General features: G+C 32.8%; 1 protein-coding gene across 3 annotated transcripts in view; it reads right to left on the bottom strand.

The window, feature by feature from the left end:
* The window catches only part of TRIQK (triple QxxK/R motif containing), a 90,554-nt gene that overhangs the window by 64,620 nt on the left and 1,196 nt on the right, over positions 1–24,738 (bottom strand). For 2 of the 3 annotated variants that reach the window (XM_082675245.1, XM_082675244.1), the window contains exon 2: positions 8,992–9,151. The exons of the other annotated variant lie outside the window; for it this stretch is intronic. The gene's annotated coding sequence lies outside the window, so the exon portion shown is untranslated. The remainder of the gene's footprint in view (positions 1–8,991; positions 9,152–24,738) is intronic. 3 annotated transcript variants of the gene reach the window in all.

Genomic DNA, 24,738 nt, shown 5'->3' with positions numbered 1-24,738 from the left:
TGTGTAGGGCTTCCCTGGTGGTGCAGTGGTTGAGAGTCCGCCTGCCGATGCAGGGGACACGGGTTCGTGCCCTGGTCCGGGAAGATCCCACATGCCGCGGAGTGGCTGGGCCCATGAGCCATGGCCGCTGAGCCTGCGCGTCTGGAGACTGTGCTCCACAACGGGAGAGGCCACAACAGTGAGAGGCCCACATACCGCAAAAATAAATAAATAAATAATGTGTCACGTTTGTTAGATCCTTCCTAAACTACATTCTTATTAAGAAATTAAAGTGTCATTATATTTAGAATCAATTTTTATTCACTATAAAATGGCATTACTACTCTACAAGTTTTCTCTCTCTCCCACTGGTCAATTTTCAAGGGTTAATTAAATCCTCCTTCACATAAGCTAACATTTTACCTTGGAATCAGGTCCTCTAGAAGGATATTTCAAAAAAAGAGGGTGATTATTGTGAGCAGTTTGCTATTTTCCCCATGAACTAATAGAATAATGATAACTGATGTTCAAAATGAAAGGCTGCAAGCCTGGGAAACACATAAATACTTTCTGAATTAAAATTTCAATTATTTTAATATAGTTTATAAATATATTTTATTTCACTTTTTTTATACACTACTACTTCTATATGACTAAACAAAGCATCTCCTTCAGCCATATCATATAATAAAAGAATGTATTTTATTTCTGCCCTAGCTCTTTGTATTTGAACTTATGTGAGATTTAGATGTACAAGGTACTGACTGAAAGAACACCCTTTATTATTTTTATTTATAAATAAATTATTTATTTATTTTATTATATTTATTTATCTTTATTATTTTTATTATTTTCAAAGAATTTGAGAAATATATACTTTAGATCTCCTGGCTAAAGAAGTAGAAAATGAATATAGACAACCCCAGGTCACAGGATCCTTAAATGCTCACTCATACGGTATCCATTGGGAACATGCAGCAATAATAATAAAACCAGGAATAGTAAGGTGAAAGTCTTTTGTTTGCAGTTTCATACCTTTTGTAGAATCACTTGCTTTGTTACATGGTGAGAGTACAGAATAATAGAATGCTGGCAGCTTTCACTAAGTGTTTCAAGTCAATTTGTTTATTTTGAGAATTCCATTTAAATTTTTACTAAACCCACATTAGGCAAACACTCATGCAAGGAAAAAATGGCATTTGTACAATGAACTAACATACTAGAGTGAAAAGCATTCCTTACAAAAAGATAGGGAGAGAGATGACACATCAACAAAGAGTTCACATATTCTTCACTTAACATTTTTAACTGTGATTATCATTATAAAGAATAAAGGGAGGTGTGGAATAAACTGAACTGATAAAATCTATTAAAGTTACTCATGTTCTATGTGGTTAAAGAGAGAGATTGATTATTTTATGAATCAAAGATTGAAGTTTAAAGGGTTTATTTAGAAAACAGCCAGAAACTCTCTGGAAATAAACTGTTTACTACTAATAATGGTTGGGGTTTTGTAAATTTAAGCAATATGCTGGTTTTCATGATATTAAATTAAATAGTTTAATTGTGAGTGCTGATAAACACTAAAAACTTTTAAATAAAAGTTTCAGCTTTAATTATTAAAAAGGAAAAATATATGTCTGACATAATCATAATTTGCATAATATTTCATATTCAAGAAGGTAATCTTTATGAAAATAGTGGGGCTTGCTTTAACTTGACAAGCAAGCTGTGTAAGTTATGTCCACTTAAATCAATAATCACATTTATTCACAATAAATCAATATATCTATTGATAAAATATCCTTCTTTATGGAAAATTTTGTACATGTGGGTACATAATAAGAACACATATGAACAAAGATTATGTGTGTGTATAAGCTTAGATATTCATTCTATGTCAACACATGCCCAAAAAGATAGCTCTAAGTATTAAGTTTAGAGTATAAAATATAATTAATTTTCTCTTAAATTATAAAAGAAAGTTTCTAAAACATGTTCAGAGAAAAATAGCAGCATTTATAATTGAAAATAGAAACAAAGAATAGAAAATAAGAAAGAAAAACATATCTTACAAAAAATAATATAACTATAAAAAAAGAACAGAAAAAGTTGATTTCCCAGTGAAACATACTCACTCTGGGCAGAAAGAAAATGACTAACATATCAAAATGGACAGTTAGAAAATAGTTTGTTTAATAATAAAGGCTAACTCAGTGAAAATCTACTATACTTCCTAGAATACTTTGATGATAGGAAAAAGATGAGTAAATTATTTCTCAAGTGTGATGTATCTAGGAAATAGATCAGTGAAACAAAAAGAGTAATATCATCACAGCATACAAACAGAAAATTCACATATAGAAGCAAAAAATCACAGTTTACATTGCATTCATGTTTAAAATCAAACATCACTTTTTCACATTCTGAAGATTACCCCCCCCCAAATATGGAAAGAAAAACAAGCCAGGGCTTTAATATAATATTTTTTTCAACCTGGAACAGCTGCAAAAAACAAATCTTGCTGAAGATAAGCTTGGTTATAAATATCAACATTCCCTTTAAATAAGGGAGTCCAGTTTTCATACCATCTGCCTCTTTCTAAAAGGGAAAAAGATATGAAAATCATAAACCAGGGCATTCTCTTTCAAATAAGGCATTTAGAAATGAATGTAGTGAAAAGGCTGTGAACTGTTCTGAGTCCCTGCCTTTAAACTTGCCTTGTTTAGTTCAGATCAGAAAATGGGATTTTATGAAAGTAAACAACTCTTAGTGCATGAATAAACTGGTGAAGCAATTAATAAAGAAAAATATAGTTTTCCAAATTTTTCACATTATTGGCCATAATCACAATCTCTGGTTGGTCCAAAATTCTCCCTAATGAATCATATTCCTTACTGCTTATTTTTTAACTACATTTGTCACTTTTGTTACCTTTACTTTTTCCAAAACTTTTTTACAGCCTGTTCCAAAGACTTTCATGTTATCTCATTCAGTACAAAAGTCTAGTTCCTAACAGAACTGGACTTTTAATACAGATTATATCCTCTGCAAAAATCTTTCCTATGCCTCTCAACACAGTGGTCTTTTCATACTTGAGTTTCGATTTTATCTTAAAACCTTTATTCATCTTTTGCCCTTAATTATTTTTCATTCTTTGTTAATGACCTTGTGATTGAACATTTTAATTTTTCACTGTACCACATCATTACTACTTCAATAATGAAGTTCATAAACTATATCCATTTTTTAGCTCCTTAAAGCATACACAAGAAAGAATAGGTGTAAGATGGTCTACCAAGTAGTTACAGAGTGGTATACTAGAGACAGCTACATAAAAGAATATCCAGTATAGTAATACTGAGACCACTTGAGAGAAAATAGAAGAAACATAGAACAGAGAAAATGGCATCCTTTACTTTAACAATATATATAAATGTTTAGTCAATTCCCTGAATTATAGAGGCAGAATTCTGAGAAGCTACTAAAACAAAAGCACCTAGGGAGCTTTGGCATTATTCATTCTCATTCTCATGTTTATTCTTTCCCTTCCTCTTTTTCTCATACACACATAAACATACTCCTATATATTGCAAACAAAAGGACGACGACTGAATCTTTAATCATGGCATCTGCAGTTATTTTGGTGCTAAAATGCACTTAAATGTGTTCTTCATAGGAAAAATATGTCCTAAGACTTTTCACTTTCATTCTGTTTAAGCCATGGAGCACTTAGTTCTGTAATTAAATAAAATAAAGTTATTTTACAAATGACATTTAATTGTTTTCTTGGAATGCTGCATCTTCAGTGTGTAAGGAGGGAGGAAAGGAGAGATTTCTTCAAAGTAATGGTCAATAATATTTAAAATAAATAACCATATTATAGCAATCAATATTCACCTTTTTTATGAACAAGTATATGATCAGTGTTGCAAAAGAAAAGTTATTTTTACCTTAGACCTATCAACTATTACTTTTAAAATGTTAAAAAGTTCTTTTCATATTAAATTTAGTCTATTGCTTATTTTCTGACTTCCCTCCACTAGAATGTAGTACCACAATTGTTTGTACACTAAATAATCTCAAACAATTAGAACACTGTGGACATAGTAGACACTCAGTATATTTTTGAGTAGATATATTTTTCAGAAGACTGTTACATTAACTTAAAACATCCACATTTTATGCTTAATTATTATAAACTTAATTTAAAAATGCTTTGAGTTTTAAAATATTACTATAAGTTCTCTATCTTTTATAAGAATATGAGCCTGATAAAGTATGGGTTAACTCTTCCCTGCTTTAACTCGTTTCCTTTCTGGTTCTGTTACTTTTTAGTTGTTTATGAAGTTAAGCTCATTTATCATTTTTTAAAATCAGTACAGTAAGAATTCCTATCCCATGTGGCTGCTGTAAGCATTAAATTAAATAGCTAGTTCATTTAAAGTACTTGACATGGTGCTTCTCACATAGTAAGTGCTCAATAAATGTTGTTAGTATTATTACATCATTCTGGCTTAATCAGTTACTCATTGTTGAGGCACCATACAGTCCAAATAGGTTTTTTTAGACAAAAAAATAATAACCTGAACTTGATGAGCTCACATTCATTTAAAAAGTCAATGAGATACAAAAAGAAAAGAATGGTCTCATAATATGTACCTTATGTGTAACTTAATTACATATAAATTGTACCTTTTCTGCTATTATTTGGTCTCCTAACTATCTTCTATAATCAGCTAAGTGGTTTCAGCAAAAGTATCTTTGGATAACTTTTAAAATGCCAAATTACATATGCTGTCTTCTTGTTAGTGTGTTGAAAACTTTGAATAAATAGATTATTACTTATATGTTTACAGTATATGGACATAATCAGTATGCAAAAATACTTTCTAAAATGGAAGGCTTCTGAACAACAACAAAAATCTTAAACACTAGTCCCCATTTTTTAAACTAACAACTGAATCTCTTATCTTTGTCAGAAATCTCCAATTATTCTCCATTCTAAGAAAAGAATCTTCTCAGTTCAACACTTCCACGACTTCTTTGATATTCTCTTATCAGGAGTTCAGGAGTTGTAAACTCTTGATGTTATTTCTAAGTCGATATGTCACAATTTCTCTCATATATCCACCACGTGCATTGGGCAGGTCGGTATGGTTCTTTCTACTAGAGCAGTAGTCTGACATTAGATAAAACTGGTTCTTTCAATGACCAGACTTGAATTTGCAGTAATAAATTTAGCATCCCAAATATTTAAAATGCCCATGGGTCTAACATACAATGGCAAACAAGAAATGCAATTTCAGAATATCTTTAAATTATAGTACATTCCAATGTCTTCCAAAAAACTTTAAGAAAAATATAATAAGTATTCCAATCACTTCTCTATTTTCTTTTTGAAAATTAAACTTCACTATAACATTATAGTATTTTATTTCAGTCTATCATCAAAAATGATTTTATAAAAGCATTGGATAACTACCTCACTAATTTTAGAAAATTTTCCTCTATTATAAAATGATTGGGTCTTCATTATCACATTAACCAAAATTTGGGACAGGGGATAGGTTATATATCATGGGCCTCTCTAATGGAAATAGCATACACAAATTCATTTAAAATGTTTATTTTCAAATTATTGCTGAACGCTAAACAATTTAAAGAAAAACGCAACTGAACTTCCCAAAGCAATTTTTGCTGTAAAATGTGTAATCTGATATTTTACAAGTACAGAACACTACCCAGCAACTTCTCAGCCCCAAGGTGATCCCATCTCCCATTTGACTCAGTAGCCATTCCAGCTTGCAGGGCTCTCCTGAAACCCATCTTCGTTTCAATCTGGGCACATGAGCTTGTTTACCAAATCACAAAGAAAACATAGATCTTTAGGTAATGCCAACTGACTTTGCAAGCTTACTCTCACTCTCTCACACACAGCAACATACACATTTACACACACACTAAACAAAAATCCACATACACATGCTCAGGCACAAACACTGCCAGTGTAAGAAGTATCTTACTTCCTCTGTGTCCTGGAGTCCACCCCATAAACACTTTCCTGCCTTTTTACCTTTTGTTCCCCTCCTTTTCTTTCCTCTGTCATTGTCTTTATCTAGGGTCTCACCAGCATTACTGCATTAGTATCATAATTGGTCTTACTGTCTCCAGTTTTTCCTCCCCTCAAAGCCATCCCCCACACTGATTCCAGAATAATATCTCACATGAAAACTCTAATTCAAAAAGATACCTGCACCCCAATGTTCATAGCAGCACTATTTACAATAGCCAAGACACGGAAGCAACCTAAATGTCCATCGACACATGAATAAAGAAGATGTAGTATACATATACAGTGGAATAATACTTAGCCATAAAAAGAATGAAATAATGTCATTTGTAGCAACATGGATGGACCTAGAGATTACCATACTAAGTGAAGCAAGTCAGACAGAGAAAGACAAATATCATAGGATATCACTTACATGTGGAATCTAATAAAAATGATACAAATATGGGATTAACATATACTATACTACTACATATATATACTACTATATATAAAATAAACAACAAGGACCTACTATATAGCACAGGGAACTATATTAATATCTTGTTATAATCTTTAATGGAAAAAATCTGAAAAAGTATATATATATATATACACACACACATATATATGTATATATACATATATATATAAAATCACTTTGCTGTACACCTGAAACTAACACAACATTGTAAATTAACTATACTTCAATAAAAACAAAAAAAACAAACAAAAACAGGAATAATCTCTCACAAATTAAATTTAATCAAGAAATTCCTCTGAGGTATATTATATCATTCAATGCTCCCTAAGTCCTTTAGGATAGAGCTCTAATTCCATAGTGTGCTATAATCTAACCCCTGTTTTCCCACTAATCTCTTTATCTGTCTTTATCCCACGCATGCACTATACCCCAACTACTTTTAACTACGTGTAGTTTTCTGAAATGATCATAATATGTAACAGCTTACTGGGTTTGCCCATGCCCTTCCTTTCTCTGAAAATGCTTTCAAATACTTCTTTACGTGGGTATCTTATACTACTTTAAAACAGTAGAAAAGATGGTAGTCATTAATTCTGTTCACATATCTTCCAATTTTCCTTTCCCTTTGCGTAGAGGCCAGTATTGTACTTCACAGTCCCCCATTTGAAATAAAGCAATTTGCTTTGACCAGTGAAACTCTATATGCCAGTGCATAACTAGCCACTCTTTCTTCTCACTTCTGCAGTGATCATGGAAATACATTCAGATGAAGTCTTCAGTGTCTTTGGTCACTGTGAGTCCCTACCAATCCAATTTGGACATGTAGTCTGGGTGAGAAATAAATATTTGTTGTGCTAAGATTGGGAGAATGGGATTGACTTGTACACTGCTATATTAAAAGTAGATAACCAACAAGGACCTACTGTATAGTGGAAGGGAACTCTGCTCAGTATTCTGTAATAACCTAAATGGGAAAATAATTTGAAAAAGAATAGATACATGTACATGTATAACTGAAGCACTTTGCTGTACACCTGAAACTAACACAACATTATTAATCAACTATGCTCCAATATAAAATAAAAATTTAAAAAAGAAAGATACTGAGCTTTGGGCTTCTTTGTTCCTACAGCATAACCTAGGCTATTTGAGTGATTCAAAGGGTTACATTTTTCAGGAAGACTTTCATGAGCCCAACACAGTCTGATTAAATGTTGCTTCCCCAAGTAATGATAATGTTCTGTTCATACTGCTGCAATTTCTACCTCCTTCAAAGTGTACTTCTGAGGGCAGGAACTGTGTATTTCATTCCTTATCCTCACCAACTAGCACTGCTCATGGTAAGTCCTTAAAAAATATTTGCTAAATTAAGCATTCATTCATTCACTCATCAAAGGCCAGGGACTACTCTGGTAGCTAGAATAAAATCAGAGCAAACAAAATCCCTTGCCCTCATAGGAATAACTAATATTCTTGCAAATGATAATGACAGTAAGCAAGACAAATAAGTATAAAATACATAGTTTATTAGATAAGATAAATGCTAAGTAGAAAACACAGAGCAGGGATATTTTGTAATGGTGACCACGTAAGACCTCATTTAGAAAGTGACCTTTTAATAACAACCCAAAAGAAAGTAAATAAATTGGTCATGCAGATATCAGGGAGAAAGCAATTCAGTAGAGAAAATAATGGAAAAACCCTGAGATGGGAACACGCCTGTCATGTTCAAATAACAACAAGGGAGACAGTATGGCTAAGCAAGTGAGTAGTTAGGGATGAGATTAGAGAGGTGACAAGGAGCCAGGTCTTGCAGAGACATACAGGCCAGTTTCAAAGCTTTAGCTTTTGTCTTGAGTGAAATGGGGAGCCATTGAAGAGTTCTAATTAGAATGAGGGGTGGAAGAAGAGAGTAGAAGATAGGGTCACAGATATAATGGGGGCCCATTTTCTTCCATTTTATAACATATTTCCTCTCTCCACAAAACATGTGAGACATAGATATACCAATTAATCAAGAAAGATTTAAAATAATGTTGAATAATAGATATTTTATGATGATCTTAATTTGTTCATTACTTACTATGCAGGGACATTGATTTTAACCAATATATAATTATCAACATATAGTTATGTATCAAAGTATCATAGTGTATCAAACATCAAGAGAGATCAAATATTTAATGTGGCAACAAATTCTCATAGACAATAATACTAAATGATTTAACAAATTAATCAGATAAAATTTTATAGTTTTATGGATCTTGCTTCATTTTCTTGGATTTACCCAAAATCATAAAATAAATCCAAGTAAAAACATTTCCCCATTGTAATCCTGCCTCCCATAAAAAAGAACTAATTCCAAACTCAAGTTCATTGCCAAAAACAAACAAATCAAAACAAGAAAAACAAAGTGAAAGAAAACAAACCACAAGTCAAAACACCTTTTGCCAAATGTTAAATCAAATAAACACACCTTGTGCTGTGTCCTTGAGGCTGCCAAGTCTTAACTCTGGAAAGATGTCAAGGAGTAAGATGTTTCCAAAGGCAAGATCTTTACTGAGGAAGCTGCGCTCGCATTCCTGGAAAATTCAACTCCAGATACCAATAATAATACTCTTGGTTGCTTTTTCTTACTGGAATCCAAAACAGAGTTTATGGAAATATTAAATGGATGATCTCCAGTTCCTTAACATCCACAAAATAAAATCACTGTGGTAGCATTTTCCAAGTTGTGGTTTGTGGTTTGCTAACTCTGTTATATGTTCATTCAAATTAAGTTTCTATGGCCATGTATACTTGAAAAACATTGCATACTATTCCCCCTTTACACAAGGTACACTTTCATAAAAAAGCTCTGAGAAGTCCTATAATAGAAAAGCCTATTTAAATTTACTTGACCCAATGTGTCCTAAATTTTTTTAAGTAAAGACCCCCTTCCACTGTAATAAACAGTAACACTATTTCTGCAGATCACACTTGAAGAATGGTTCATTGTATAGTGATTATCTGAAAAGTACTAAGAGATGTTTCCACTATATTTTAGACTTAAATATGAATGTAGAGACTAATTTTAATTTATTTTCTGTTATTGCAATTTGTAGAGTTGACCTATAAATATATTTATTCAACCATAATTGTTAAGTACATGTTACTTTCTAAACCAAATGCCAATTAAAAAGCAACAAGGAAAACATTCAAATAATGTATGGTTTATTCATTTTTGTTCAATGAATATTTATTAAATACTTATTACGTGCCAGGCACTGAACTTATCTCTAGCTTTATGCCACAATTGCTCTCACATAGACAAGAGTATCAAATTTAAGTGGTTCCAAACTGCTCTCTAACAATAATAATCAACATAAAATTTAACTCAAAGTATTTGAGAATACAAGTTTTACTAATTGTAATTATATCATTAAAAATAGCTTGCAGAGGTGGCCAAGGTGGTGGAGTAGGAAGACCATGAACTCACCTGGAGTTCAACGGACACATCAAAATTACAACTACTTACAGAGCAATTCTCCATGAGAACAACATGAAGACTAGCATATAGGATTTTTCACAACTAAACATATAAAGAAGGGACCACAAGAAGATGAATAGGAGAGGCAGAGATGTGGTATAGTCAGCACACTTCCTCAGGTTGTCAAACGACAAATGAAAAAATATCAAAATCTTAGAGTTCCTCCCCAAGGAATAAGAGGCCTGAGCCCCACACTAAGCTCCCTAGCCTAGGGGTCCTGCACCAGGAAGACAAATCCTCAAATGTCTGGCTTTGAAAACCAGCAAGTCTTATGTTTGGGAGAGCCAGACAGCTATAGGAAACAAACTCTCTGCTCTCAAAGGGCATGTACAAAACTTCACATGTTCTGAATCCCAGCACAGAAGCAGTAGTCTGAGAGGAACCTGGGTCAAACCCACTTGCTGATCTTGGAGAGCCTCCCAGAGAGGCAGGAGGTAACTGGGACTCCCCATGGGGATGGAGAAGCTGGTAACAACCATTTCTGGGAGCTCATTCTACAGCAATACCACCAGCATTGTCAATCCCCATTTTGAAATCCTCCCTCAAGCCATCAGTGGGATAACAACAGACCCATGCCTCCCTGGACTGTGTGGACAGCCGCCCAGAGACTTGGCCATGCTCTCTAGCAGGCCAGTGCCAGCTCAGTGCCCACCTGGACCAGGCAAACAGCCATGCTAGTACTCAGCCCCACACATCAGCAGGCGAGCAGCAGTCCTATTGCCCCCAGGCTGTACAACCAACTGCATGGGGAGCTCATTCCATCCCCTAGCAGGCCTGCAGCTACCACACAACATGTGGCTTCGCAGCCAACCAGGTTGGGGCCAGCCTCACCTACCAGCATGACCATGGTAGTCAGCCCTGCCACAACAGAGGGCACATGCAGCCCATGTATGGGACACCCCTAAGACATATAGTTCTGGTGACCAGAGGGAAACATGCTGCTGGGCTACATAGGATATCTCTTACATAAGGCCACTTCTCCGAGATGAAGAAACATAATTGACTGATCTAACATGTAGAAATAAACACAGAGAACTGGGAAAAATGAGGCAACAGAGAAATATGTCCCAAATGAAGGAACAAGTTGAATCTCAGAAAAAGACCTAAACAAAGGGGAGATAAGTAATCTACCCAATAAAGAGTTCAAGGTAATGATTATAAAGATGCTCACCAAATGCAGGAGGAGAATGGATGAACACAATGAGAAGTTCAACAAAGAGCTAGAAAATATAAAGAAGAAACAGAGCAAAGATTACAATAACTGCAATAAAAAAAATTTACTAGAAGAAATCAATAGTAGATTAGATACAGAGGAACAGATCAGCAATCTGGAAGATAGACTACTGGAAATTACCCAAGCTGAACAGAAAAAAAAAAAAAAATTAAAAAATTAGGATAGTCTAACAGATCTCTTGGACAACATCAAGCAAACTGACATTCACATTATAGGAGTCACAGAATAAAGAGAAGAAAGAGCAGATAATTTATTTAAAGAAATAATAGCTGAAAAGTCCCTAACTTGGGGAAGGAAGCAGACATCCAAGTCCAGGAAGCACAGAGATTCCAAAACAAGATGAACACAAGAAGGTTCATGCCAAGACACTTTATAAATAAAATAGCAAAAATTAATGATAACAAAGGATATTAAAAGCAGCAAGTTAAAAGCAACAAGTTATATATAAGGGAACTCCCATAAGGTTATTAAAAGCAGCAAGTTATGTATAAGGGAACTCCCATAAGGCTATCAGCTGACTTTTAGCAGAAACTCTGAAGGCAAGAAGGTAGTGGCACAATATATTTTAAATGATGAAAGGGAAAAACCTACAACTAAAAATACTCTACCTGGCATGGCTTTCATTCGGATTTCATAGAGAGATCAAAAGTTTTACAGACAAGCAAAAGCTAAAAGACTTCAGCACCACCAAACCAGTTCTAAAAGATATATTAAAGGGACTCCTTTAATCAGAAAAGAAAAGGCCACAACTAGAAATATGAAACTTATGAAAGGAAAAAAAAACTCACTGATAAAGGCAAACATACAGTAAGTCAACCACTTATAAAGTAGGAAGATTAAAAGACAAAAGTAGTAAAATCATCTAATAGTTAAGGGACACAAAAACAAAAATATAATATCAAAAACATTAAACATGGTGGTGGGGGAATAAAAATACAAGACGGTTAGAATGCCTTCAAACTTAAGAGATCATCAACTTAAAATAATCACACACATACATACACAATACATATGTGTGTGTGTGTGTGTATATATATATATATATATATATATATATATAGGTTGTTATATATGAACCACAGGGTAACCACAAATCAAAAACCTAAAATAGATACCGACACAAAAAAAGAGAAAGGAATCTAAACATAACACTAAGATAGCCATCAAATCAACGGGGAAGCAAAAGAAGAAAGGAGAAAAAAAAAAACAAACTACAGAAACAACCCCAAAACAATTAACAAAATGACAATAAGTACATGCATATCAAGAATTACTTTAAATTTAAATGGACTTAATGCTCCAATCAAAAGACATAGAGCAGCTGAATGGATTAAAAAATTAAGATTCATACATATGCTTTCTACAAAAGTCATTACAGTTCTAAAGACACACAGAGACTGAAAGTAAGGAAATGAAAACAAAAGTACTCTATGAAAATTGAAACAAAAAAGACTGAGGTAGCACTGATAGACAAATTGATTTTAAAACAAAAACTGTAATAAGAAACAAAGTATGATATGACATAATGATAATGGGATCAACCCAACAGGAAGATATAACAATTGTAAATATAAATGCACCCAATATGGGAGCACCTAAATAAATAAAGCAAGTATTAACCACTATGAAGGGTGAAACTTACAGTAATACAGTAGTAGAAGACTTTAACACCTCACTTATATTAAAGGACAGATCATTCAGACAGCAAATCAGTAAAAAAAACACTGGCCTTAAATGACACATTAGAGCAGATGAAATTAATAGATACATATAAAATATTCCATCCCCAAACAGTAGAATACACATTTTTTTTCAAGTGCACATGGGTCATTCTCCATAATAGATCACATCCTAGGCCACAAAATAAGTCTTCATAAATTTAAGAAGACTAAAATCATATCAAGCATCTTTTTCCATCAAAACGCTATGAGACTAGAAATCAATTACAAGAAAAAAAATACTACAGAAAACACAAGCATGGTGGAAGCTAAACAATATGCTACTTAAAAAACCAATCAGTAATAGAGGAAATCAAATGAAGTAAAAAAATACTTGAAAACAAACAAAAATGGAAACACAGCAATCCAAAATCTGTGGGATGCAGAAAAAGTAGTTCTAAGATGGAAGTTGACAGTGATACAAGCCTACCTCAGGAAACAAAAAATCTGAAGGAAACAATCTGGTCTTGCACCTAAAGTGATAGAAAATAAAGAACTAAGAAAATCCAAAGTTAGTAGAAGGAAAGAAATAACAAAGATCAGAGCAGACATAAATAAAACAGAGACTTAACAAAAAAAAAAGAGGGAGAGAGAGAAAAGTTCAATAAAACTAAGGGTTGGTTTTTTGAAAAGATCAACGAAATGGATGAACCATTAGACAGACTCATCAAGGAAAACAGAGGGCCCAAATAAATAAAATGAAAAATGAAAAAGGAGATGTTACAACTGACACCACAGAAATACAAAGGCTCATAAGAGATTACTACAACCAATTATGTGCCAACCTAGAAGAAATGAATAAATTTCTAGAAATGTACAATCTCCCAAGACTTGATCAGGAAGAATTTAGAAAATATTGGGTTGGCCAAAAAGTTCGTTTGGGTTTTTCTGTAAGACGTATGGGAAAACATACATCTTTTTCTGCAAGATGTAATGGAAAAACCCGAATGAACTTTTTGGCCAACCGAATATGAAGACCCCAATTACAAGTAATGAAATTCAGTCATTAATAAATAAATTAATATTAATTTACTCAATCATTAATTAACAAATTCAATCAGTAATAAAAAAAAAAGTATTCTTAACAAAGTCCAGGCCCAGATGGCTTCATAGATGAATTCTACCAAATATTTAAAGAGTTAACATTGATCCTTCTCAAACTATTTGGAAAATTGAAGAGGAAGGAACACTTCCAAACCCATCTTACATGGCTAACATCACCCTGAATACCAAAACCAGAAAAAGAGACCACAAAAAAGAAAATTACAGGCCGACACCACTGATAAACATATATGCAAAAATCCTCAAAAAAATATTAACAAATCAAAAAATACATTAAAAGAATCATACACCATGATCGAGTGGGATTTATCGCAGTGACACAAGATGATTCAATACTCACAAATCAATCAATGTGATACATTACATTATCAAATTTAAAAAAAAATGATCTCAATAGATGTAGAAAAAGCTTTTGACAAAATTCAACATCTGTTTGTGATAAAAACTCTCGACAAAAATGGGTATAGAGGGAATGCACCTCAACATAATAAAGGCCATGTATAACAAACCTATAGCCAACATTATACTCAATGGTGAAAAGCTGAAATCATTTACTCTGAGACCAGGAGCAAGATAAAGATGCCCACTCTTGCCACTTTTATTCAACCTAGTATCAGAAGTCATAGCCACAGCAATGAGAAAAGAAAAAGAAATAAAAGAAATCCAAATTGGAAAGGAGGAAGTAAAACTGTCCCTGTTTACAGATGACATGAACATATATATAAAAATATATATACATATATATAAAATATGTATATACTATATAATTTATATACATATATAAATACATAGAAAATCCTAAAGACACCACCGCAAAACTACTAGAACTCACCAATGAATTCAATAAAGTTAATATACAAAAATTGTTGCATAGCTATACACTACCAATGAACTATCAAAAAAGAGAAATTAAGAAAACAATCCCATTTATAATTGCCTTTAAAAGGATAAAATACCTAGAAATAAATCTAACCAAGGTGGTAAAAGTCCTGTACTCAGAAAACTATAAGGCATTGATGAAAGAAATTGAAGCCACACAAACAATTGAAAAATATACTGTGCTCATGGATTGAAATAATTAATATTGTTGAAATGACCATACTACTCAAGGCAATCAACAGAGTCAATGCAATTCCTATCAAACCCCAAAGGATTCTTTACCAAACTAGAACAAGCAATTCTAAAATTTGTATGGAAAAACAAAAAGACCCAGAATAGTCAAAGCAATCTTGAGAAAGAAGAACAAACCTGGAGGTATCACCCTCCCTGATTTCAAACCACACTACAAACTACAGAAATCAAAACAGTATGATACTGGCACAAAAAAAAGACACACAGATCAATGGAATAGAACAGAGTCCAGAAAGAAATGCACACTTATACGATCAATAAATCTATGACAAAAGAGGTAAAAGAGGTAAGAATACGTAATGGGGAAAAGACAGCCTCTTCAATAAATGGTGTTGGGGAAACTGGATAGCTATATGCAAAAGAATCAAGAGGGTATTATGCTGAGTTAAATAAATCAGGTGAAGAAAAAGACCAATACTGCATGATCTCACTTACATGTAGAATCTAAGAAAACAAACAAACAAACAAAACAAAATGAAAAGAGACTCATAGATGCAAAGAACAAATGGGTGGTTACTAGAAGGGAGAGAGGTGGGGAGGTGGGTGAAATAGGTGAAGGGAATTAAGAGATACAAACTCCAGTTATACAATAAATAAGTTACAGCATAAGGAATACAGTCAATAATATTTTTGTATGGGGACAGATGGTTACTAGACTTATTGTGGTGATCATTTCATAATGTATTTCAATACATACTGTACTGTATGTATTCAATACATACTGTACATACATACGTACTGTATTTCAATTAAAAAAATAGCTTGCAATTTTTAGACTATTTGAAAATAATGATGATAATTCAGGTCAAGAGTCACAATATGAAAGCATAGTCTTTTAAAAAAAATGATGCTGCAAAAGAATAAAGTTGAACTCCTACTTCATACCATATACAAAAATTAAGTCAAACCAAGTCATAGACCTAAATGTAAAGGCTGAAATTATAAAATGCTTGGAAGAAAACACAGAAGTAAAACTTCATGACCTTGTGTTAGGCAATAGTTTCTTAGAAACAACATGAAAAGCACAAGCAACAAAATAAAAGATAGGTAAATCGGACTTCATCAGAATAAAACAACTTTTGTATTCCAAAAGACATGATCAAGAAAATGAAAAGATAACCCACAGAATGGGAGAAAATATTTGCAAATTGTATAACTGATAAGGGTCATATACAGACAATATATGAAGAACGCTTACAACAGTAAAAACACAAATAACAATTTTAAAATGTGCAAGGGATCTGAATAGATATTTCCTCAAAGAATAAATACAAATTGCCAATAAGCACATGAAAAGATACCCAGTATCATCAGTTATTAGGGAAATTCAAATCAAAATCACAATTCAAATCATACCCACAAGGATGGCTATACCAAAAGACAGATAATAAGAAGTGTTGCTGTGGATGTGGAGAAACTAGAACCTTCATACATTGTTTGTGGGAAAGCAAAATGGTGCAGCCATTTTGGAAAACAGTTTGGTTGTTCCTCAAAAAACTAAACAGAATGGCCATGTGACCCAGTAATTCCACTCCCAGGTATATATGTGAGAGAAATGAAAATGTATGTTCCCATTAAAATGTGTACACAAATGTAAATAGCAGCATTATCCTTATAGCCAGAAAGTGAAAACAATCCATGATAAATAGATAAACAAAATGTGGTATAACCATATGATTGAATATTATTTCAACATAAAAAGTAATGAAATATTGATACATGGTACAACATGGATGAACTTTGAAACCATTATGCTAAGTGAAAGAAGCCATTCACAAAAGTCCAATTAATGCATCATTCCTATTGTTCTCTTTATATTAAATGTTCAGAATGAGAAAATCCATAGAGACAGAAAAAGTTTGATTAACGGTGAGGGTGAAAGCAGAACAGATGGGGAGTGACTGATAGTGGGTACTTTCTGAGGTGATGAAAATATTCTAAAATTAGATAGTAGTGATTGCACAACTCTGTGAATATGCTAAAACTCACTGAATTGTACACTTTAAAATGATAAATTTAATGATTGTGAATCATATCTCGATGAAGCTGTTATTAAAATAAAAGAATCACAATAATATAGATCTGTAGTCCTTATCTAAAATGTTTGAGGGACTTCCCTGGTGATCCACTGGTTAAGACTTTGCCTTCCAATGCAGGGGGTGCGGGTTCGATCCCTGGTCAGGGAGCTAAGATCCCACATGCCTCGCAGCCAAAAAACCAAAACGTAAAACAGAAGCAATATTGTAACAAATTCAATAAAGACTTTAAGGATGGTCCAGACTTTTTAAAGTCTTTTTAAAAGACTTTAAATATTTTTTTAATTTTTAATTTTTTTTTTTTTAATTCTAATAAATAAATAAATAATAAAATAAAAATAAAATAAAATGGGCGAGATGTGTTTTGGAGACTATAGAAAGGTAATGTGTCCCATATCTACCATAATTACATGACACTCTTAGAGGAGTATAGGGGCAGCACATCAATACTTGACAGCAAAATCTTATCGATATTGACACTGACTAGAAAAATAAATACTGTATAAGTAGTACTTTGTCATTTCAAAGATGGTTTGCCTCCAATTAGTTTGTGAAAACTTAGAGAAAAATAATTTTTCAAAACTTTTGTGTTTTGAAAATGTGAATAATGGGTGTTGAAGCCTTATAATGATGATGATTAATATTACTAATAATAATAATAGCAGCAGTTTCCATTTACTGTGTTAAGCATGGCGCATGCATTATCAGAAATCCTCATAATATTCCTGTGGGATAAGTACAATTAACCCCAACTGGGAAAACTAGGTTTTCTAATGATTAGGTGACTTTTCCAAGCATGCAGTTAACAAGGTAAGGGTAGAGATTTAAAATCAAATCTGTCTAATCACAGAGCACACTCACTTTCCTCTACAAGGAAGAGTGTGTTCAGATAATTTATCTGAGATATAGACTTTACATCTGTAAAATGGAGAAAAGAAATTGGGGGATTGTTTATATATCCCCCTCAGAGGAAAAACTGTTATAAATATAACATAAATGGGTATATCCCAAGGCAACTTTTGCTTCATGAAGTTATAAGTCATAACATTAAAGAATTTTAGGGAGTGCTGTACTTGAAAAATTTAAGAACAATTATTCTAAATACTAATCTGATCATGTTGCTCTACAGTTCAAAAATCTGAAATGGATCCTCATTGCCCACAAGATGAGAATGGCTTTGCATGACATATAATAGCCGTCTTGGCCTGGGCTAGCAGGTCTTATTGCCTCAACTCCAGCCACTTTTTTTTTTTCCAAATTCTGTTCCAGCTACTGAATTTCTTACATTTCCCAATCACATGACCCTACTGACAGTTTAGTGGCTTTACAAATCTTATTCTCCATGTTACCTTAGCCCCAGCCTTAACTACCTTAAATTTACAAATATCCTTCAAAACCTTGTTTCAATGTCACTTCTTCTGAAATAATTCACCTATACTTGCCAAACAAATATTTGATTATTAAATGATTGACATATAACCTACTTATTAAATGTAGTACATGCTTATCTATCTCTATAAGCACATAGAATTTTGGCATACAATAGTAAAGTACTCATTTTTTCTTCTTACAGTATTGCAGTATTAACTGATTTTTGTCTTTGGAAGTGATATTCTAAAATCTTTACATGAATTTTGTTTCTAAAGCACAGAGGTGAAAAAGAGAAAATTTGGATTATTAAATATAAAGAATAATAGATTCTTGGTTTTAACCCAAGTCCATATAAGACCAAAGAGTTACTAGGGTAAGTAGAACATTGAAGGGCAATAACTGAGTAAATCTGGGTACCGTGAATTGAAAAGAAAGTTTCAGTCTTATACACTAAAGTCCATATATATAGTTTAGGTTAGAAGTTGCAAAGTTTTTCTGTAAAGGGCCAGATCATAAATATTTTAGGCTCTGCAGGTCAAGAGACAAAATTAAGTTATAACTCAATTTTGTCACTGTGATTTGTAGTGCTCTGAGAAGCAATGCAAAGCTACGAGAGCACCACATTTACATCTCTGTTGCAATTACTCAACACTGCTGTTTTAACACAAAAGCAGCTATAGACAATATGTAAACAAATGAGTGTAGCTGTGTTCCAATAAAACTTTAATTATAAAGTTGGAATTTCATATAATTTTCACATTGCAAAATATCATTGTTTTGATTCTTTTCAACCATTTAAAAACATAAAAACTATTCTTGGTTCATGGGTCCTACAAAAACAAGCCAGATGTGGGTGGGCTCCAGGTCATAGTTTGCTGAGCTATGGTTTATTTTTTAATCTATTCATACTCTTGAATTACCAGCTTTCATCTCTGGCATAAATAAATCAAAAAATCACAATGTTTTATTTAAATTTACGTTGCTGTTGCTGAATTAATTTTTACATTATATATCTTCTCATGCAGTTTTTTTTGTTACATTTGAATTTTTAACTAGACAACGTAATTATTAAAGCCACCTCTATATTCTAGGGCTCTGAGATATATCATCAGTTTTGTTTGTTTTTTAATATACCATCACTTTTGTATTTATATTGTATCAGCTTCTTATAAATTATTGTCCTTTTTCCCCCCAAAGCAAAAAGTATGTAGTTTAGAGTTCTTTGTATACTTAAGAGTGGTTTTCTGTCGCTGTGTGTGAACAAGACAGATTGCATGGAATTTTGTTTTAAACTCTAAAAATGTTGCTCTGTTGTCATCTCGTATTTAATACTACAGAAAAGAAGTCTGAGACCAGCTTAATTTTTGTTTCCTGATAATAATATGCAATTTTTTTCTCTCTCTTTCTATACACATGAAAATTTTTTTTCCTTTATCATTATAATTTGAAAAAAATTTTGATATTGTGTCTCTGAGTTGTTACATCTCATATAAGAAATATCCTTTCTGCATACATTGGTCATTTTTTAGTTAATAAAACTTTTATTTCCTGTTATCTCTTTGTTTGTTACTTTTTTTTCAAATGTTCTGTTCTCTTGTTTAGGAACAATTAGCTATTTTCTAGTCTCTCCTTCAGAAATTCCAAATGTTCATATAATGGACTTCATCTTTCTCTCTTTTCATGCATTCAGTATTTCAGCTAGGACATTTTTTCAAGTCTATTCTCCACACATTAGATTTTCTACCGTAACATCAGTTCTGCTCTTTACTGCCTCAAATATGAACTTTTAATATGTTATTGTGATAGGCAGAAATGTCCCTCCTCAAAGATGTCCAAGTCCTAATTCTTAGAACTTGTGAATATGTTACCTTACATTGCAAAAGGAACTTTGCAGATGTGATTAAATGAAGAACCTCCTGGATTATCCAGCTGAGTCTTTAAATGTTGTTAAGTTTTCCTAGTTGTGGTCATAATGTATTTGACTACAAAAGAATAGTCAGAGAGATGCAATGTTGCTGGCTTTGAAGATGGAGGACGGGAGCCATAAACCAAAGAATGTGGGTAGCCTCCAGAAGCTGGAAAAGGCAAGGAAACAGTCTCTCCCAGAGCCCCCAGAAAGGAATGCATCCCTGCCAATACCTTGATTTCAGCCCAGTAAAACCTATATCAGACTTTGAAATATAGAAATTATACAGCATGAATAAAAAACTAATACAGTTCTCACATTTTTCAGTTTTTTTGTCCTCTTTTTATCTTATTTTCTTCCTAGTGTCACTTAATTGTTGTTATTTTTATATGAAGTTCTCCTATCCATAGAGGCTATGCATTCTTGCATGTGTTAGATATCAAAAAATTCCTTCAAATATTCTTCCTTAGCTTAAAATTCTTCTCAGATTTTCACAGGTATGCCTATGATATTCTGCCAATTTCCTTTTCCCTGGTTTTGTGGGAATTTTTTGTTCCATTTTATTCATTTCAAATGCTGAATTTATCCAGAAAGTCCTGGCATTGAAAGAGCCTGTATAGATCATTTCTACATAGCCCAGTGTTTTCCAAGTGTGTGCATGTGTGGAGGGTGAGGGGGATGTTGAGGGAAGAAGAGACAGAGAATAGACCTCTATGAACAGACAAAATGAAATCAGGAACTGGGATATTCTTTTTAAAATTATACCTAAAAAATATCTAATACACTCCTGCCCAGAAAGATTCAGTGCTATAAACTGCTATAAGTGAATCACTGTGAATAATGAGAATTTTCATAATACTCAAGCATATTCTTCAGAAAAAACTGGTAGAAAACAATAAATCTTCAACTCTTTCTATTCACAAATAAGGAACTTGATGCCTGGAGACATTATAAAACCCAACAAATGATATATCTATTGCTGGAGCCAAGTCTAAAACTTTCAGTCCAGTGCACTTTCTAGCTGGTGTAGGTTATAAACTGTAATCTACAATTAGGATTTTGTCACAGGTACCCATATAATTTCTTATTCTATATCTTGCAATATTTGAATATTTTAAAATTCAAAGTATGTAAAAAATGCTTTTTGTATTAAACTATCTTCCCTTCATCTTCCCCAAAATTTTAAGTTGTTCAATCTAATTGGTCTGCTGTTTTTGCACTTTGTCCTACATAATACTACCATAGAAGAACTAAGCTACTTTATTCCTGCTTCATTCTCCATGTTTAATGGCTTGAAAACCATGAAATTGAAAAGATCCTCTCATTTACAGAACTGTCTCCACCTTCTGATTCAACACAACAGAGTTTGTTAAACCACTGAGTACAGAGTATTTATCTTTCTATTGTTAACATTTCAAAACTAAAAAGTAAGCTAAGAAGTCATCTTTTCTTTTTGATGAAAATATATACCTACTCACTATATTGTTGCAAAGATACTTAACACTTGTACCATATAAGAAAGAATTAAATGTATATAATAGGGGTGAAAGAAATTTAGCTTATATGATTCTTATATGTTCAGTAAGGATATATTCAGTCTTAAGGATATTAAATATGATGAACTATGTACTGCTATTTTCCATTAATGTAATTTTAGTCATTCTGAGAGAATACCAAAAAATAACTACATTCTAAGCAGTGTTTTTATTAAGACCTTCACATTTAGAGTCAAATCTATTCATATCAAAAACATGGTAGATACTCAATAGATGAATGGATAAAGAAGATGTGGTGTGTATATATACAATGGAATATTACTCAGCCATAAAAAGAATGAAATCTTTCCATTTGTGACAACATGAATGGGCCTAGAGGGTATTATGCTTAGTGAAATAAGTCAGACAGAGAAAGACAAATACTGTAAATTACCACTTACATGTGGAGTCAAAAAAATAAAACAAATGAATATAATGAAACAGAAACAGATTCACAGAGAACAAACTAGTGGTTACCAGTGGGGAGATTGGAAGAGGTAGGGGCATGATAGGGATAGAGGACTAAGTGGTATAAACTACTATGTATAAAATAAATATGCCACAAGGATATATTGTACAGCACAGGAAATATAGCTAATATTTTATAATAACATTAAGTGGAGTATAATCTATAAAAATTTTGAATCACTTTGTTGTAAACCTAAAACTAATACAATATTGTAAATCAACTACACTTCAATTAAAAAAAATAAAAAGAAAGAAAAAACATGGCACATATGAACAAAGACTAGGGTGAAATTTGGCCTAGTTTCATGTTTCTATATGGAGGAACTTCCACTGGAATAGTCGAGATGATTTTGGCATTGGAGTAGGGAAAGGAAAGCTTTCATTGAGCTGGTGGACCTCTACATTATACAATATTCAGCATCCTTAAATGTCAGGGTCCTAAAAGCCAGTAGCTTTTAAAGATATCATAATAATTTAATAACACCTCCACATATTTCAAATGGCCCAGAGGTACACTCCAGGATGAAAAAAACAGAGCACTAGATTAACAGTCCTGGCCTCAGATCCCACTCTGTATTCACAGCTTCCCAACAGGGGAGTTACATGATCCGTAGCTGAAATCCTTTGGCCCATATTATTCCAATGGGTAGAGATAACCTGTTATAAACCTGTAAACACTAGGGGTTTATCTTCTTTCTCTTCCCTCTCTGCCCTGGATCATACAGACCAGCAATTCTGAGTAAGTGCATCTGTTCTTTAAACTGAAATTTTCTCTCACTGGACTAAAGTCTAGGTTCTGAGAAAGGAAGTGGAGCTAAAAAGGGGAAGGAAGTTCTAGTACTCATTTTTGGTCTCCCACTGAAAGCACTATGTCCAATCAGCTCTGTAGTAAGGAAGCAGATCTTGCCAACTCCACCTGTCTGTTTACAAATTCAAGAGAAGAGCTATTATTTATTGAGGCCCTAAAACTTTAATTCCATTAGAATTCTTGCTATAATCAGTTTGTCTTTATTCTAGTTTCTCCACTAGAAATGAAGTGAGTTGAGTAAACAAAGGAATAAATATTAAACAGTTCGAATAAAATTATAAGCGCTAAACAATCAGTGCTCCTAAATACTCTTATGTTTATTACAAAAGCTATATATTTTTCCTTTTCATTGTTTTCTCTGTCTAATGATAGTATCTACTACTGATGCCCACTTTTACCGATAAAGCTAGATAAAGGTACATTAACAAACAAAATATCTATTTCTAGCCTTCCATTTTAATACAGAAAAGAGGAAAAGAGCCAAAGTGGAATCAAACACAATATTTTTTAGACACGGGAAATTATAATGTTATAAAAGATCATTCATTTAAATTAAATAATTCTAGTAGCATACACTAAAAGTAATCAGCTTTTCTTTGTCCAAAATGGACTTTCATAGAAGAGAGAATTACAAAAATAAAATTTTACATTTTCCCAAAATATTTGACAATAATTTATCTTTTACTTGCTTAAATATAAGAATATTCTTTAAGAGGATGATCAAAGGGCATCTGGAATAAAATACAATTTACATGTTTTTGAAAGACAGCAACAGTTTATTGATCATTGGTAGCTCATGTTTGTTAAACACTAAAAACAGAAAAGAAAAGAAAAGAAAAAGGATTCACTGAAGATCATGAACTAAGGTAAGCTACAGTGAGATGCACTGTGTAAGAAAGGAAAGAGACCCAATTCTGCTCCCAGCCAAGCAGTTTTGGATATAAATTACTCAGTCTTTGGAGTGAGGTAAGGTGGGAGAGTAATTTCCTTAACCCTCAAGAAGTTGATCAAAAACAGGTGTTCTTTATCCAAGGTCCACTTATGCTTGTAATTGTGTTTTTTTCTAAGGGGAGAATCAATAGCTTCCCTTGGCTTCTTACAATGATATATGACACCAAAAAGGTCACTCATCGTTGAATTAGAAAGTACTCTTTACCAATTCTTTCAGGCTATGAATATACTTGAGAAAAATCTAGTGATGTCAATGGAAAAAAATATATATCATGCAAGACATTTCAGGTACTAACAAGAACTAATACAGAATCAATAACAGAGATCATAGAGACAAAAAGATAGATTAAAAGTGTAATCAATAACAGTTTACATTCGTGTAGATCATTACTTTAATAACACTTTCACAACCAATTATTCCTCCTTACTTTTTAGAAATAAAGGGCACATAAGTATCTCCAGTTTCCAGATGAG

Source organism: Grampus griseus (genome assembly GCF_964374135.1).
Source record: "Grampus griseus genome assembly, chromosome: 17".
Lineage (NCBI taxonomy): Eukaryota > Metazoa > Chordata > Mammalia > Artiodactyla > Delphinidae > Grampus > Grampus griseus.
The sequence above is the reverse complement of the archived record's forward strand: the minus strand, read 5'-3'. Positions and strand labels throughout refer to the sequence as shown.